We start from the raw sequence: 16,010 nt of genomic DNA on the forward strand, positions 1-16,010 counted from the left end.
CTCTCTCTCTCTCTCTCTCTCTCTCTCTCTCTCTCTCTCTCTCTCTCATTTGTGGTGTTAGAGATTGAACTCAGGACCCCAGCCTTCATGCTTACTAAGCATGTACTCCACCACTAAGATGTCCCTCCAATCCCACCACCTCCCTGCTTTTTTTTTAAATAAATATTTGTGTGTGTGTATATGTGTGTGTGCATACACACATGTCACAGTGCTTATATGTGGGGTCATAGGTTAACTTTCAGGAGTTGGGTCTCATTTTCCACCAGGGAACTGAACTCAGGTTGTCAAGCTTGGTGGCAAGTGCCTTGACCTGCTGAGCTACCTAGTCAAACTGCTCCCCTTTCTTTTCATAATCCCTTCAACTATAGACAATTAAGTTAACTTTTGTAGTAATTTCTCAATGTTTTTCCCCAACTTAGTTTCTCTCTCTCTCTCTCTCTCTCTCTCTCTCTCTCTCTCTCTCTCCCTCCCTCCCTCCCTCCCTCCCTCCCTCCCTCCCTCTTTCTCTCCCTCCCTCTTTCTCTCTCTCTTCTCCTCTTTCCTCCCTCCCTCCCTCCCCCCCTCTCTCTGTACCTGCTGAGAAGACAATGTTAACTAGTAAGTGCTCATTGGCTGGTCCCCGTGCAATGGATGACTCTCTGAGGTGAGTTATTGTTTACACTGCAAGAGTTACCACTGTACACACACCTCCTCTAGAAAATGAAGTGATTTTAACTTTCCCTGTCACTCATGTATCAACATTTATATCATATCTCCTAACAAGCCATTCATTCCATCAGCAACGCTGCACAGCACAGAGCCTCTTTTTATTTCTGCAATCGATACTGTTTTAAATTCCCTCTCTATGTACATAAAATAAATGACCATGCCAAAATCCTTTGATGTATAAGGAGTGATTAGAGGCAAAATGTAAGAGGCAAAAGTGAGTAGGGCATGTAACCTTTCCACCCACAATGTCACTAAGCTAGAAAGTAGACAGTTACTGCCTTTGCTGATTCATAAAGGCCCAGGTTGGTGGTGAGCCAAGCAAAGACTCCTTCTCAAGAGAGCAGTTCATCTTCTCCAAAAGATGGAAAAATTTACTTGAAGGTTGACTTGGGGGCTGAGAGTCCATCTTTCACAAAGAGGCTGAACATTGTTCATCCCAAAATCTGAACTCTGAAATGCTGCAAAATGCTAAGATAGCACAAGAACTGACCTTTGTGTCGGGTTGTGAACAAAACAAAGGAATACTAAAACCACTATATAGAATTACCTTGAGGTTCTCTGGGATATCTCACTATATATGAGAGTATTGGAAAGTTCAGAACAACAACAACAAAATACTTCTGGGTCCCAAGTTTTATAGATAATACTAATACAGACATGATATACATGCCCCTTATCTCTTTGGAGTAGCCAATACTTGTGTAGATTCACAAACCACCATCACTGCATGTTCCATCTTAGGGAGCTGCTAGGCCATGTTTGATGCTCATCTTCTTCCATTCCATCCTATCCTGATAGGAATGAGGTCCCCAGGCCTCAAGAGCAGTTCTGAAAAGGCCAAGGTTGTAATCTTAACTGTCCTTAGGTAACACACTAAAAATCCTTAAGTCCCAAAGTTAAACAGAACCTAAACATTGTCTTGTAGACAGAACCATCTATCCAAAGCAGGAATTTTGTTATAACTACCAATTAAATACTTTAAGCGAATATCATACAGGTTTGTGGTACTCAGTGTGACACTGTTTTATTTAATACATGTGGTTTCTTTTCTGTTTTTCTTTATTCTTTTTGTTTTTCAGTTTTTTGGTTTTTTTTTTCAGGGGGTTGGGGGATAGGTAATGAAAGAAAGCCTTCTCCAGGAACTGGCTGAGGATTTTTCTAGGAATAAGAAAATTTTAAAAAGGCTCTACTATCCATTTCTTTCATTCACTTTGAACAGGTATGAACTATGAGGTGTTTGAAGCCTGTAGAACCATGACCCTTATGTTCTGGATAAATTAAATACAAGAGACAGGAAGCTTATCTGAATTGCCTTAGAAAATATTACTATAAAAAAAACCACCAGAACCCAGTACTTAAGAGCATCTTTGACCTACTTAGGTGTACTTTTTTTTTTAATTGTTTCTTGAATTTTTAGAAAAGCATCTGACAACCCTTTTCCCTAACACTGGAAGCATTATTGAGGTCCAGGCTTGTCTTTCCCTCCCTTCAAATCAACAGCCACAACTAGAGCAGCCTTGAGAGGAGAACAAGAAGGCGAGGTCCATAAGTAACCCTCCAGCTCTGGACCCTGTGCTCCCTGGTGGTGATCGGTCTATTCTGATATGATGAGATCAAAGGCACCGCCTTGATTCGCTCACCTCATTGTTATTTTTGTGCTGCTTTACAAGGACTTAGAATGAAAGGAAAAGAAAAGTAAACTACAAAGGCTTCCTGATTAGAGAGTGAAGAGTGTTTGTCGAGTGGTTCTGCACTTCAGTTGGATAGGTGTAACGTTGTGCGGGGGTGGGAGGGGGGAATTGTGTGGCTCTCCAGGGAATTTTCAGAGGACATTTTTCTTTTGTTAAGTGTGATATCTTGTGATGGAAACTGGAAAGGAAAGACTGAGAAGCCGGGAAAGTAGCAATGCCAGGAGGCTTCGAACTGAGATAGATCCTCAGCAGACAGCTCCAGCACTCAGGGCACAGACAGCATTGGTGCGGAGAGGGACCCTGTGGAGAGGGACATGGTGCTGCAAGAGGAGGCTAGAACCCTGAATCTGAATTCCAGCTTTATTGAGTGACTTTGCGTGAGCTATCTCCTGTAGGGGATACTATCCAGTACTATCCTTCATGATTGCTACTTCCTTTCTTATTCTTTCTGTTAGTTCTTCAAGAGACCTGGTGTGGTATTTATTGCTCCTCTTCCTGTATCAGTGAATCCCACATATTTGGACTCTGTCAGGCCAAAAGCAAATCCCTTAGAAACACAGAGAAATGTACAGAAAATCTCTGAGGCCAACAGCAACCCCAGGTGAAAAGGGAGTTTCAGACATTCCCACCCGAGGCATCAACTCCTGGGTCTCCAGGCTGCTCTTGGTGATCATTCCCAGACTCTCTTCTCTTTGATCCACCACCCCCAATCCCTTACCCTTCACCAACTACCACTCCCTACCCTGTACAGCAATCTACTGAATTCACTGCCTTTTAACTGTCCCTTCAAAGCTGCTGGAGACAGATCTAACCAGGCTCACATCCCATCATCTGTCATGGTGCCTCCCTGTCGGGAGCCAAACCCAGGAAACTACCTGCTGTCCTAAGAGAACCCAGGAAGTTACCTGCTGTTCTAGAAAGCCTAGTCAGTGCAAGGTTAAGAAAGGACGTTCACAGGTCTCAGGTCCCAGGAACTTAAAGAACGTCTGGTATTTCCTGGGAGCCGGTTATGACAATGGGATGGTCTAGGGCAATAAGCATTCAATAGTGGGATAGCCCTAAGCAATGACCCTCACCCAAATTTCCTGGTTTGCTGTGTCTTTATAACCTGTACCCGAAATTAAATTTTCAGAGCTTGATCAGAACCCCAGACTTGCTCTCATTCCTTGTGTCTCTTGTCCCTTCATTCTTTCGCATCCTTCCCTAAGTTCTCGTCGAATCCCCGCGGGCCGGAGCACCTCCCCTTCTCCCAGCAGTCTTGCCTGGTTCTTTTTCTACCACCCCACCCCCAGTGCCAGCTGGACAGGATGCTTAGGAAAGTTTGGAGCAGTTAGAGTGTTAAGTGAGCACAGACCACAGGGCCCCCCTCCATGAGAACCCAGAGTTCACTACAGTGGATCATGCTTTCCACCCACGCGTCTCTCGTTCCCTTCGAATGATTTTTCCACCCTTTTCTTCTTTCCTCAAAGCTCTTTACTTCCTTGCTTCCTGTGCTCATTCTCAGCCAGTCACTTCTTGTCTCAGTGAAAATGTGCGTATCTCCCAGGGATATTTCTCCCAAGCACCTTCTCTCCCTCCCCTGCCACCACATCCCACCTGAGCATCCTTTCTAAGCTTGGGTTCTAGGGTGAGTACCTCCTGTCCTGTGTTAAGGGGGCTCCTTCTCAGAGGATCACTGGATGCCATCTTCTCCCGCTATCTGCAGGTCCTGCCCCTTGTGCTCCTGGTTTTCTCTGACATCAATAGCTGCTCTCGTCTCTTAAAGAGCACACCGATAGGAGCACTCTCATCAACACATACACATACCAAACCACCTCTCATCTTAGAACTAAACAAGAGGGCTGAGGAGATGATGCAGTAGGCAGGAGTGCTTGGTGACTAGGCATGAGCCTCAGTTTAGATCTCAGGTACCCATGTTCCTTAAAAAAAGGGAGAGGGGCTGGACCTGTAACTCCAGTGCTGTGCAGTGAAGACAAGAGGATTGCTCATGCTCTGGGTTCAATGAGAAACCCTGTCTCAAAGAAAAAGATAGGGAGTGAGGGACAGGACACCCAGTGACTTCTTATGTATATACCACAGGCTATCCAGCTAACCAATGAGTCCCTGTCACCACCTCTATTCCAGATGCTACTGCAGGGAACATAAGTCTATAAGGTTGACTTTGCAGCTCTTCAGATGTCCATCCAGAAGTGGGATTGCTGGACTACTAGACCTCACTAGGGGCTTCACAGCAAGCTTTCTACCTCAGCTTCCTGAGCTGCTGAGACTCTAAGCTTGTGTTATGGAATCCTGTTTAGTTATTTTTTTTTTTGAGCAACCCACATACTGCCTTCCATAACATTGGCATTGTGTTGCATTACTAGCAACATTGCTCAAAGCTGACCCAGTCCTCTGTGGTCTTCACTTCTGGAAGAGATGTCCTGATTCTTCAGTTCTTAGCCCATTGCCCTACTCTGCTTGCTTGGCACTTCTGACCACATTCTCATCAATGTTTGTTAGTGCTGGTGTTTTTGGATTCCTGTCTTACTGTCCTATTACCTCCTTAGTTGTGCTTGGTCTTACCTCCTTGGTCTCCACCGTCTTCTGGATCACCACATCTTAGTCTGTTTGCTTTTTTCTATGTTCACATTCAACACCATATATGATCCCGCTCATTGCCATGGTTATAAACCCCAACTTAGATCTCCCTGGCTTATGTTTCCAGTACCAGTCTTGCCTGTGACTTCTGGAGCCACATATCCAACCACAAGCCTGCCCTTGCTGCATGAATGGGCAGCCCCCACTTGCTGTCACTCAAACTGAACTGTTGATTTCCTCCAGCTAACTGGCTCTTGTGGCCTTTGCCATCACAGTCCTACAGCTCTGTGCAGTCTAAAGGCTCAACTGACAACTCTCAGGGAACCTCCCTGCCACAAGTATCTCTTCTCACGTCTCGTCTCTGCTGGACTGCAGACTCTAAGACTCTTCCTCCAGAGTGCACTCAGAACCCAGCCCCTCTTCTCACTGCCACCACCACCTCACAGGTCTAGCCACAGTCCGTTCCTCCTTGAACATATAAATAGCAGCCTATAGTCCTAAACTTTGCCCCTGCCTCCTTCAGTCCACTTCTTGTACACTATCTACAGGGTTCTTTTCTAAAAGCTACATCAGGTGGTGAGGCCTGTAACCCAGCTACTTGAGAGGTCAAGGCTAGGCTATCTTCAGTTCAAGGCCTCCTTGGGCTTAAGTTCAAGACCAACTTAGGCAACTTAATGAAACTTTGTCTCAAAATTATATAAAAAAAATATTTAGAGCTATGGATAAAGATATAGCTCAATGGTAGACCACTGATCTACCACATGTGAGGTTCCAAGTTCAATTTAACACTCACCACTCCATCACACACACAGACACACACTCACCAACAGGATGTCAGTCTGCTCACAAGTCACACTTACAGCCACAAGTCTATAAGTCCTTCCAATGGATTCTAGGCTCTGAATGACTAGGGATCTGGAATCCCGCTTATTGACTTTCTACTTGATCCAACTTTTTCTTCCAATATGACGGCAACATCAATTTGCTGTTTCTGGAACAGTCTGGGGACCTTTGCACTTCCCCATGTCTCCGCTGGGCATATTTTTTCTATTCACTTTAGTCATGCCTCCTTCAACAGTATCTTTTACAAGCTGCTGTATCACTAAGTCTAGAACGGAGCCTGACTCCTGTAGAATGAGTGAATAAATTACTGGTTCATTTTTTAGTAACTAGTCACAGTATGAGCTAATGAATGAATGAATGATGTGCACATATTGGTTTTGTCCACGAGTAACTCGATAGTGAGCCTTGAAAGTCTACTGCTTTGGGACTTTACTAACCACAAGGGAAGCTCAATGGAAGCTAGCTTCCAAGACTTCTTGTTGACGAGAAGAACAGCAAGCTATCCTGAAGGTGCAGTAACAGCACTTAGATCCAGGAGTTAGTCAACAGCCACCTAACTGGAAGTGAGGCATGTTCAATAGAAGGGAAATTATGGCTGTCCTCACCATCTTAGCCCTCTACCAGTGCCTGGTGAGGACATGGGTCCCAGAGGAGAATCTTCTATTGCTACTTTCTTAAACCGGTACATTGTCTAACTACATTCTAAACACTACCCTCTAACCAACAGGTAAGTGTCTCCTCATTTCTCATCAAAGAAGCTTCTCTGCAGCACACAGAGACCATTACAGCCAGTCACAACTAGTCAAAAATGAAGATAAGAACTGAGTGTGGGGTGCTCACTCCCAAAGGATACATCTACAGCACAATTCCTACACCTAAGACTTAAGAAGTATCCTGGAAGGTGGAGTGCAAAGACTGGAAGAGCCAGAAAACTAGGGTGTCTGCTGAGAAATAGTGCCCTCTGTACATAAGAGGGAAGCTGCAACCATGAAAACTCAACAGTATGGTTCCCTGAACAAGACCCAAACAACGACAGTACCAACTGATGAACCAACACGGACAGCGGGGAATCTCACAAGACCTTGTGCTGGTTAGTTTTTGTTGACACAAGCTCAGTCATACGGGAAGAAGGATCCTCAATTGAGAGAATGCCTCCATCAGACTTTCTGTAGTCTGTGGTGGCATATTCTTATTAATAATTGCTCTGAAAGGTCCCAGTTCATTGTAGGTAGTTCCACTCCTGAGCAGGTTCCTGGGTTTCATAACAGCAAGCTGAGCAAGCAGCATCCTCTGGTGGCCTCTGCATCAGTTTTTTCCTGCCATGACTTCCCTCAAGGATGGACTGTGATTACAGCATGCAAGCCAAAGAAAATCTTCCCTCCCCAAGTTGCTTTTGGTCACAGTCTTTATCACATCAACAGAAAGTAAACTAGGACAAACCCCATCCATAGATAAAGAACTATGGGCAATGACTGCTAAGCAAGAGGTACCCATCCTCTCCAGGGACAAGCCCCATGATAGATTATCCAATCTCAAGAAGTCAGCTCTAAATACAGATACATCCAAGCAAAACTGAACAGACTCAGCAGGTTGTATTTATAAACTCCTGTGTGTGTGTGTGTGTGTGTGTGTGTGTGTGTGTGTGTGTAAAACAATAATCATTAAAAATAAGAAAGAGGCTATGCATTTAAGGAGTGCAGGGGTCAGCTGGAGGTACACAGGAGCAGTTGGAGGGAAAAGAGAGAGGAAATGATATGAATACAGAAATTATGTATAAAATTCTAAAGAAAACAAAAGACATCCTGTTGGCCTCTAAGCTTACCTATATAGAGAAGGTGATCTGAAGTCTGCTTTACGTGGCACTTCTGATACTTGTTGACTTCATTTAATCTTTAGAAAGGCAAGCAGCAGAAAGAAAGGTCATGTCCAAGGACTCATATTGTATTTTTCTATTTAGGGGAAACACCTCTAAAATAAAACAGAAACAGACTTTGTGGCTGAGGAAACAATAGGGAGGTCATGTGACTAAGATCACAGACTGACTGGAAGTGACCCTCACACCCTGAGCACTGGTACTGACACTAGAAGCCTCCAGAAAGCCAGACTCCTTTCCCAGGCAAGGCCCTGCCTGCAAACATGACTTGTTTCTTCCACAAATTAAAGCCAAGGACAGAGCTCACATCCTGAGCCACTTAGCTTCCTGTGGCTAGGGATTAGTGAACCTCATGGTTATGGTGTCCCTTTATCATCAAGACAGGATGGGGCTGGGTAAGCAGAGTTGACTTTGCCAGGAGGAAGGAGAGTACTGTGACCATATTTGTACAGCACATTCACCAAGTATACCACAGGAAGCTCATACAAAAGAACGGAAACCAATTCCTGCCTGACTACACTGCCATTCACTTGACTGAAAGTAGAGCACCAGGTTGTATACTGACTGAGGCAAATGCTCACTCTTGGGAGCACAGCACAGTGGTCCTTGCACACTCAGATCTCCAGAGGAACCAGGAATGCTAAGCATGTAGACTTGTCTTTCCAATGGGAAAGATGTAAAACCTATTCTCCCATCCAGAAAGCTGGGAATTGGAAGTGACTAATTGCCTGTTTATCTGTGTTATCTTTTGAGCCAAGCCATATCAAGCTCCTACAACCGATACTAGAGGCTGCTAGTAATCTAAATGACTCTTAAAGCCAGTGGCTCCCCAAGCTCTCACAACGAAGACTGAGATCTTTACATTATCTGTATAACCAGAGGCTCTTCAAGCTCCTACAACCAGGAGCAGAGGTGTCTAATAACCAGAGGTGACCTTTTCTTTCTTTCTTTCTTTCTTTCTTTCTTTCTTTCTTTCTTTCTTCCTTCCTTCCTTCCTTTCTTTCTTTTTTGTTTTGTTTTTCGAGACAGAAGGTTTCTCTGTGTAGCCCTGGCTGTCCTGGAACTCACTCTGTAGACCAGGCTAGCCTCGAACTCTCGAACTCAGAAATCCGCCTGCCTCTGCCTCCCAAGTGCTGAGATTAAAGGCATGCACCACCACCGCCCGGCTGGGGCAGACCTTTTCTAAGGCCCTTAAACTAGTACAAGTAGCATATCTCTAGAACCCATCTTGGAAGAAATGACATGTACCCTGAGAGGAGTTTTGATGTAATTAAGCTTTCTTAATGTAATACATTGGGATTGTGTTACACTAGGAAACAATTTTTCCAAATTATCAAGTGTTTCTATTTGTTGGGAATAAGCATCCTGGCATCAGACTCCCTGAACTTTGATCCAGGCTGACAAAGTCAATCTGAACTGAGTTCTCATTCTCTCACCTCTCCATGGTTCGCTGCCAGCCCTGACCACTTGCAGGGTCCCCTTCAGCTCACTGCATAGAAAGGAAGTTTACCAAATTTCTAGAAACAAGTACTTCATTAATGGGGAAACTAAAATGAGGGCAGAAACATGTTTTGATAAAATCATCATAGCAAAGCTTTCTAAAGCACTATCCATCAAAACTGCTGTCTGTCTGTCATACTGGGATGAGGGCTTTCTGCACAAACGACCCTCAGTCTCACACCAAAGTCCCCTATGTTCCTGTGGCAAGAGAAACCAGTCTTATCCCAGTGAATATTTCTATGAGAATCCAAGCAAAGCTGAGTAGTAAGTAAACAACGCTCCTAGCTGGAACATCGACCCCATCCACCTACACTCACTTTTGACTGCAGGTTCACAGCCTTGTATTTATAACTAGAGTCTGGTATTCCTCATCCTGAGCCTTGTTTGAAGGAGCAAACTCTGCTGGAGCTACTAGGGGATGATGTGATTTATGGAGACTAGTTTTCTGAGGCCCTAGAAGGCTGCTTAGTAAGTGAAGCAGGCCCTGAGCAACCACCTTTCTTTTTACATATGCAGTGAACAGAACACCAGAGGAATCATGTTAGGATGACTTACCCCAGTCATCCACCACAGGAGTACAAAATCAAAACCTGGAGTGGGCAGAGGCCCCATTACAGTAGCTCTTTAAGATAGCTGGAGAAGTAGTGATAGCCTGAAGCCAGTTACTTGCAGGGCTTTTTATCCAGGCGACTCTGTGATTAAACAAATCAGCCCAAGGAACACTGTAACACTATGGAGTCAGTTTTGAACTTCAAGACCTGGAGAATGGTCCTAAAACTCTGAAGTCAGTAATACTATTGTAGATGCTTCCTCATCCCTGAGATAGACACACACACACAATTCAGCACAAAATATATAGTGATTCTTTGAAAATTCCTGAAGATATGGTTTGTTAAAACCGAAGGCAGTTCTATAATGAGCTCCACCTATGGGCAAGCCTGTGCTACTGTCTTGTTTGGTAATTGATAGAGAAGGCCCATTTCACCTTAGGTGGTGCCAACTCCTGGGTTGGTGGTCCTGGGTTCTATAAGAAAGCAGACAGAGCAAGCCAGGAAGGGCACACCAGTAAGCAGCACCCCTAACAGCCTCTGCATCACTTCCTGCCTCACGCTCCTCAAAGCTGGGAGTGTGTATGTGCACCATTACACCTAACCGGGGCACATCATAATTTCATAAAGGCCTTCCATCTGTGGTACACACTTTGACATCTGAGCAATGCTAGCATATGTAGACAGGCACAATCACTCTTATTTTCTTATTAGAAACTGGAGTTCAAATAAGTTCACTAATTCATTTTAACAGTAGACAAATCTGTCAAGTAGCCCCTTGGTTAGGAAATAAAGGTTTCTGATGTGGTCCTTAAAGCCAATCAAAAAAGAATAATGCTTGCTTAAAGTAATTCACACTAAAATGTGAAAAGCCAGAGAGACACTTGCATTTAAAAAGGTTAATGGATTTATAATTACATGATGAAGGTAGAATGGGGGTAGGCACTAGATGTAGGTCTTTCTGATTTTTAGAGAATCTTTCTGATTTTTTTTCTTACTAACTGTCCTGAACTTAGGTGACCCACACCGTGGGTCTGTGAGCCTGTCCTGTCTTAGGCAACTGCTCTGTTGCCCCCTCAATTCAAGGGCATCTTGCTTACAGCTCATGCTTTATGAATAAGAAAGTCAGGTACAGTGAAATGAAACTTGTACCATTCTCCCCATCTAAAGGGGATGGTGATATGGAATAGAATCCATTTAAAGTTTGCCAAGCAAATATCTTTCCATTGAAATCGAAATCAAATACTCAGAGAGACAAGGAAAATACAAATGTGTGCACATATAGATTTGCTTATGTGTGCCATAGTCAAATAAACAAATCTGCCACTCAGCTTCCAACAGCGCTGCATGTCTTTCTACCAGGGTCTCGCCACAGTGCAGATCCTCCTGTTTCCTGGAAGCTTGGTTGTCCATTGTCATTCTGAGATTTGCAGCGATGCTAGTGACAGATGCTGGTGACAGTCCTTCACCGCAGTCCCTATAGGTCTTCCCAGATGGCTGGTGTTCTGCTAACTAACGGTAGGAGGAAGCCTCACACAGAGGACCGCATTTCCTACCCGCTGACTTATTTCCTCTGCTCAGGGTGGTATTTTAAAATAAGAGTTACGGAAAATAGACTGATGCCCCCACTGACCCACCCACTGACTGACCCCCCCCAACCAATCCACCCCAATACGCATTCCTCCTCCACATGTGGGCAACCCGTAAAGAAAGGTGTTTGCCAGACTGCCCAGCTCACAGAAGCATATCTTCCTGTTTAACCAGGAGCTCTAGCAGCTGCTCTGGGTAAATCCTGTGCCAAGTGTCTGCAGGACAGCCCGGCATTCGCTCTGCACTGCAGCCTGGCAAGGCAGCTGCCATCTCCCTCTCTGGACCACTAACCCACCCTCCCCACTGCTCAGGAATTGTCGGCTTGGGTGGAGTGAAAGGGGTCTTTGTGCAGAGGAGGCCGTTATTTCTTCAGCAGACTCCCACATAAAGGCCTTTTTGTTTTTCACTCTTTAGAAAAGCTGAGCTCTTTCCCAAGTCTTTGGAGAGGGAGAAGATGCCAAATGCAGGAAGGATGCTCAGGAGAACAGTGCAAAGCCGGGGATGTGAAGATCTAGTAGCCCTCTCAGGAGGGCTAGTGGTCCTCACAGGATGGTTCGTGGCCCTGGTCTGGGAGTTGAGCCCCACGTTTCCAAAGTGAGGGTGATGGCATCCAGTCACTGCTAGAAGAGGGGACAGGGCTCAGAAACTGGATTCGGAATAGGAATGGTGACTCACAACTATGATCCCAGCACATGGGAGGCCGAGGCAGGAGGATAAAGACCTGAAAACAAACCTGGGCTACATAGTAAGACTGTCTCAACCAACCAAAGATTTACAAAAAAAAAATTATTTTAGCTTGGTACCACAAAAAGAGTTCTTGGGTTGTTTGTTTCCACCTGTATGTGTGGTTGGGTACATACATGCCAGTTTTTATGTGTGTGCACATGAGTGTGGAGGGCAGAAATTAACACAGAGGTAGAACCTCCCAAAACTATATTAGACATTCCAAAACCATCTCTGCAGAAGGCAGAAAAGGCAAACATTGAACACAGAAAGTTATTTTTTATTTTGAAACAGGATCTTCTGTCATCCAGGCTGGCCTTGACTCTGTATGTAGATGAAGCTGGCTTTGAACTCCTGGTCCTCCTGCATGTACCTCTCAGGGCTGGGGATTACAGATATGCACCATCACACCCAATTGATGTGATGCCGGGGACAGAACCCAGGCCTTCACGGATGCTAAGCAAGCACTCCACTAGCTGAACTATATACCCTCGGAGTTAGTTTATTCTTTATCAACTTAGCATTTAAAAATAATTTATCATTATATCCAAGTGTTATATAAAAGGTGAAATTATGAGGTTTATCCTGAAAATGCTAAAGAAAATAACACGGAAAACATGACAGGGTCTTAGTGGTAGGCACATCATGAAACCATGAGAACTCAATGTGGGCCAGCTTGAAGCTGAATTTGTTCACTGAAACAATCTCCATGGGAGACAGGCATCACTGGAGTGAGTGCTGTCCAGTGCCTTCAATGCCCAAACCAGAGGGCTGTGTTGCCTCATGGCATGCTACAAGCCCAAGGCCTCCAGTGCTCACTTTGACTTCCCATTATAAATTCTATCCACAGCAAACTCTTCCAGCAATCCTTCAAGACCTTGTGCCTCCTGTATCTGCTCTTTAGACCACATGATCAGTAGCTACGTCTAATTGTATATGCACTTACTTCCCATTTCACCAGCTGTTCTGAATGTTCCCTGAGGACAGCGGCCGTATGGAGTTACCCAGGAATACCTAGAACCTCATACATGGTAGGTCCTCAGCTACTACATTTTAAACACACTTATGCCTCACTCTCAACAGCACTGTTAGAAAGATGGTCTTAGACACCTGTAGGTTGCTGAAGAAGTGCCTAGAGTTCTGAGCCCATGAAGTCTGCTGTGTCACCCTGTCATGGGACCACGTCTGTCCTCAGGGCAGAACATATTCAAATCAACAGCAGAAGCTCACTTGACTTCCAAATCTTCCATCACCTAGAGAGTGTCCAGAAGTCCTCTAGGTGCCCAGGGGTGGGACAGATAACACTGCAAGGTTTCAACACAACAGGTAGCAGAGACCAAATGGCCAGACTGAAATGTCTAAATTATATTCTCCATCAAGGAGACCGTTCTGTGAGATCCTAACTGAAAGGCTAAATAAAATGATTGTTTTTGTTTTTTGTTTTTTTGTTTTGTTTTGTTTTGTTTTGGGGGATGTTCAGGAATTATGTATAAGAAGCTATTTCTTCTTATCATCCTTCCTTCCTTTCTTCCCTCATTCCTTTCTTTTAAAGCCACACCCTCTCTATATTTCTCAGGCTATTCGTGAGCTCTCTATCTCCCTGCCTACAGTTCCTAAGTTCCAGAATTCCAGGAATGCACCAGCCTATCTGGCTCTAGAGCCATTCCCACAGATGCTTAAAACGAAGCAAACAAAAGCTATTCTCTTATGTATTAATCACCTTAGAGTTTTAGTGTTGGTACATTGATGGTGCCTGCACCTCTACAAATGGTGGGTTTGTTGAGTGAAATTAACTGCCAGTCGTCATCTGAAATAAAGTGCTCATCACAGAACTGAAATGAACATGATGTTTACTGCAGCTGACTACAAAAATGTTTCCTAAATTCTATGTCTTTGGTGATGGAAGAAGAGGATGTTAAAAACACTTTTTATGTGCCCTTTGGTTTTCTGGCCCCTCATGATGAAGGTACACAGTCAGTAATTTCTGTGGGTATGTGACAATCTGCTGGGGTTTTATTCCAAAGCTGTTTTCCAAGCAAAATCCTTTTATATTTGTCTTTTCTGTGTGAGGAATTTTATTTATTGCTTATGTCAAGAAGCACAAGTCATTGGACAGACTGCAAACACAAGTAAGCACCCTACTGGGTACAGGCCAGAGATGAACTCATTGCTTTTAGAAAACACCTTTGTGAAAGTTGGAATGGAGAGACAATTTTAAATTTGAGCTTAACCCTCTGTCTCATTTTACCAAGAAGAAACTGGAAAACATTGGTAAAACAACATATTTTTGTGACCTGTTCTCAATGTAGACTTTGTCTACATAAAGACAACTAAAGCCAATGAGCTGCATAACTCTGAGTACTGAAGCAGTGAGATATGAAAACAAAGGGTGAGGTGCAGAAGGGGTGAGATCTTACACAGGGTGTCTGTATCTTAGTCACTGTTTTATTGATGTGAAGAGACAAGATGGCCAAGGCAACTCTAAGCATTGAATTGGGAACTTGCTTAAAATCTCAGAGGTTTAGTCCATTATCATCATGGTAGGAAGCATGGTGACATGCATGTAGGCACAGGAGCAGTGGCTGAGAACTTTACATTCTGATCTGTAGGTAGAAAGAGAGAGTCTAGGCCTAGCATGGGCTTTTGAAACCTCAAAGCTCACATCCATCCAGTGACATACTTCTTCCAACAAGGCCACTTCCTAATCCTTCTAATCCTTTCAAATGGTGCCACTCCTCTAGTGACTAAGCATTCAAATATATGAGCATATGGAGGCCATTCTTGTTCAAACTACCAGACTGAGTGTCATGGTGACATCTGGCCTTGTAAGTACCTAGAGCTCTGTTGAATAGCTCTGTTGAATAAAGATACATCCAGGCTTGTTTCTACCCATTTTGATGCCACTTCTAGCACATTCTCCTGCAGCTTTTGTCTTCTTCCTTTTGGGGGTGGTGGTGGTGGAAGTGAGCTTGTTAAATCTCACTCTACTACCCAGAGAGAGAGAGAGAGAGAGAGAGAGAGAGAGAGAATATATTAGGGGTGCATGGGTATTTGTGTGTCAGTGGATGCATGTGCATATGGAGGCCACAGAACAATCTCAGGCATTCCTCAGGAGCCTTTTGCCTGTCTTTGGAGACAAGGCCTCTCACTGGCCTGGACCTTACTAAGTAAGCAGGGCTGGTTGGCCAGTGAACCCTAGGGATCCACCTGTGCCAGCTTCTCCTGTGCTGTGGTTTCTCACATGGGTCCTGGGGCTCAAACTCATGTCCCCATGGGTGTGGAGCTATGTTACCCACTGAGCCATCTCATCTCCCCAGTCCTGTCTGTTCATTTCTAATAAAATGTTTCTGATAATTAATAAGGAGATGATCAAAAGTTCACATTTTCTTTTGTAATCAGAATGATAATTAACAAGCTTCATGGTATAAATTTTTAAAAAGATCTGATTTTTCATTTTCAGGAAACAACAAATCTCCTTTGATTCATTCTATATACTTTTAATTTGAGGAAGTTTGGTGTCTGAGGGTTTAGTTCTGCATGCTGGATGTTAAGCGATAAAAAAGAGAATTCTAATCAACTCGGCTGAGGTTCTGACACTAATCCTCCAGAGGGTGGTGATCACTCAGGAAGATTACAGAGGCTCCTGCAATATGAACTCAACCCATTCCGACACTGCCCTTCTGAAAAAATGGAATGACATTTTTCAGTAGTTTCTTTCCTCCCGGAGTTCAGCCGGCTCAACGTGGAAAAAAAAAAAGTTTCTTCCTCACTCTTCTTCTGGAATTATCTGGGATTTCAGAGAAGTGGGGCACACTATCTACTTACTGCCTGACACAACCCTGTTAGTCATACTGCTTCCTGGAACGAAGACCCCCTGTTGCCCCTCCCCCACCATCCTGCAGCTGGCTCTCCCTGGGGCAGCTCTCTCTCCATTAGACCTTCAACCAACTCAAAGCC

General features: G+C 44.3%; 1 protein-coding gene across 6 annotated transcripts in view; it reads right to left on the reverse strand.

Moving 5' to 3' along the window:
- The window catches only part of Gng2 (G protein subunit gamma 2), a 98,265-nt gene that overhangs the window by 31,864 nt on the left and 50,391 nt on the right, over nucleotides 1-16,010 (reverse strand). The window contains exon 1 of one of the 6 annotated variants that reach the window (XM_028758602.1): nucleotides 7,642-7,752. The exons of the other annotated variants lie outside the window; for them this stretch is intronic. The gene's annotated coding sequence lies outside the window, so the exon portion shown is untranslated. Of the gene's footprint in view, nucleotides 1-7,641; nucleotides 7,753-16,010 lie in introns of those variants that run through there. 6 annotated transcript variants of the gene reach the window in all.

The sequence above is a fragment of the Grammomys surdaster genome, unplaced genomic scaffold (assembly GCF_004785775.1).
Source record: "Grammomys surdaster isolate TR1022 unplaced genomic scaffold, NIH_TR_1.0 126198, whole genome shotgun sequence".
NCBI lineage: Eukaryota > Metazoa > Chordata > Mammalia > Rodentia > Muridae > Grammomys > Grammomys surdaster.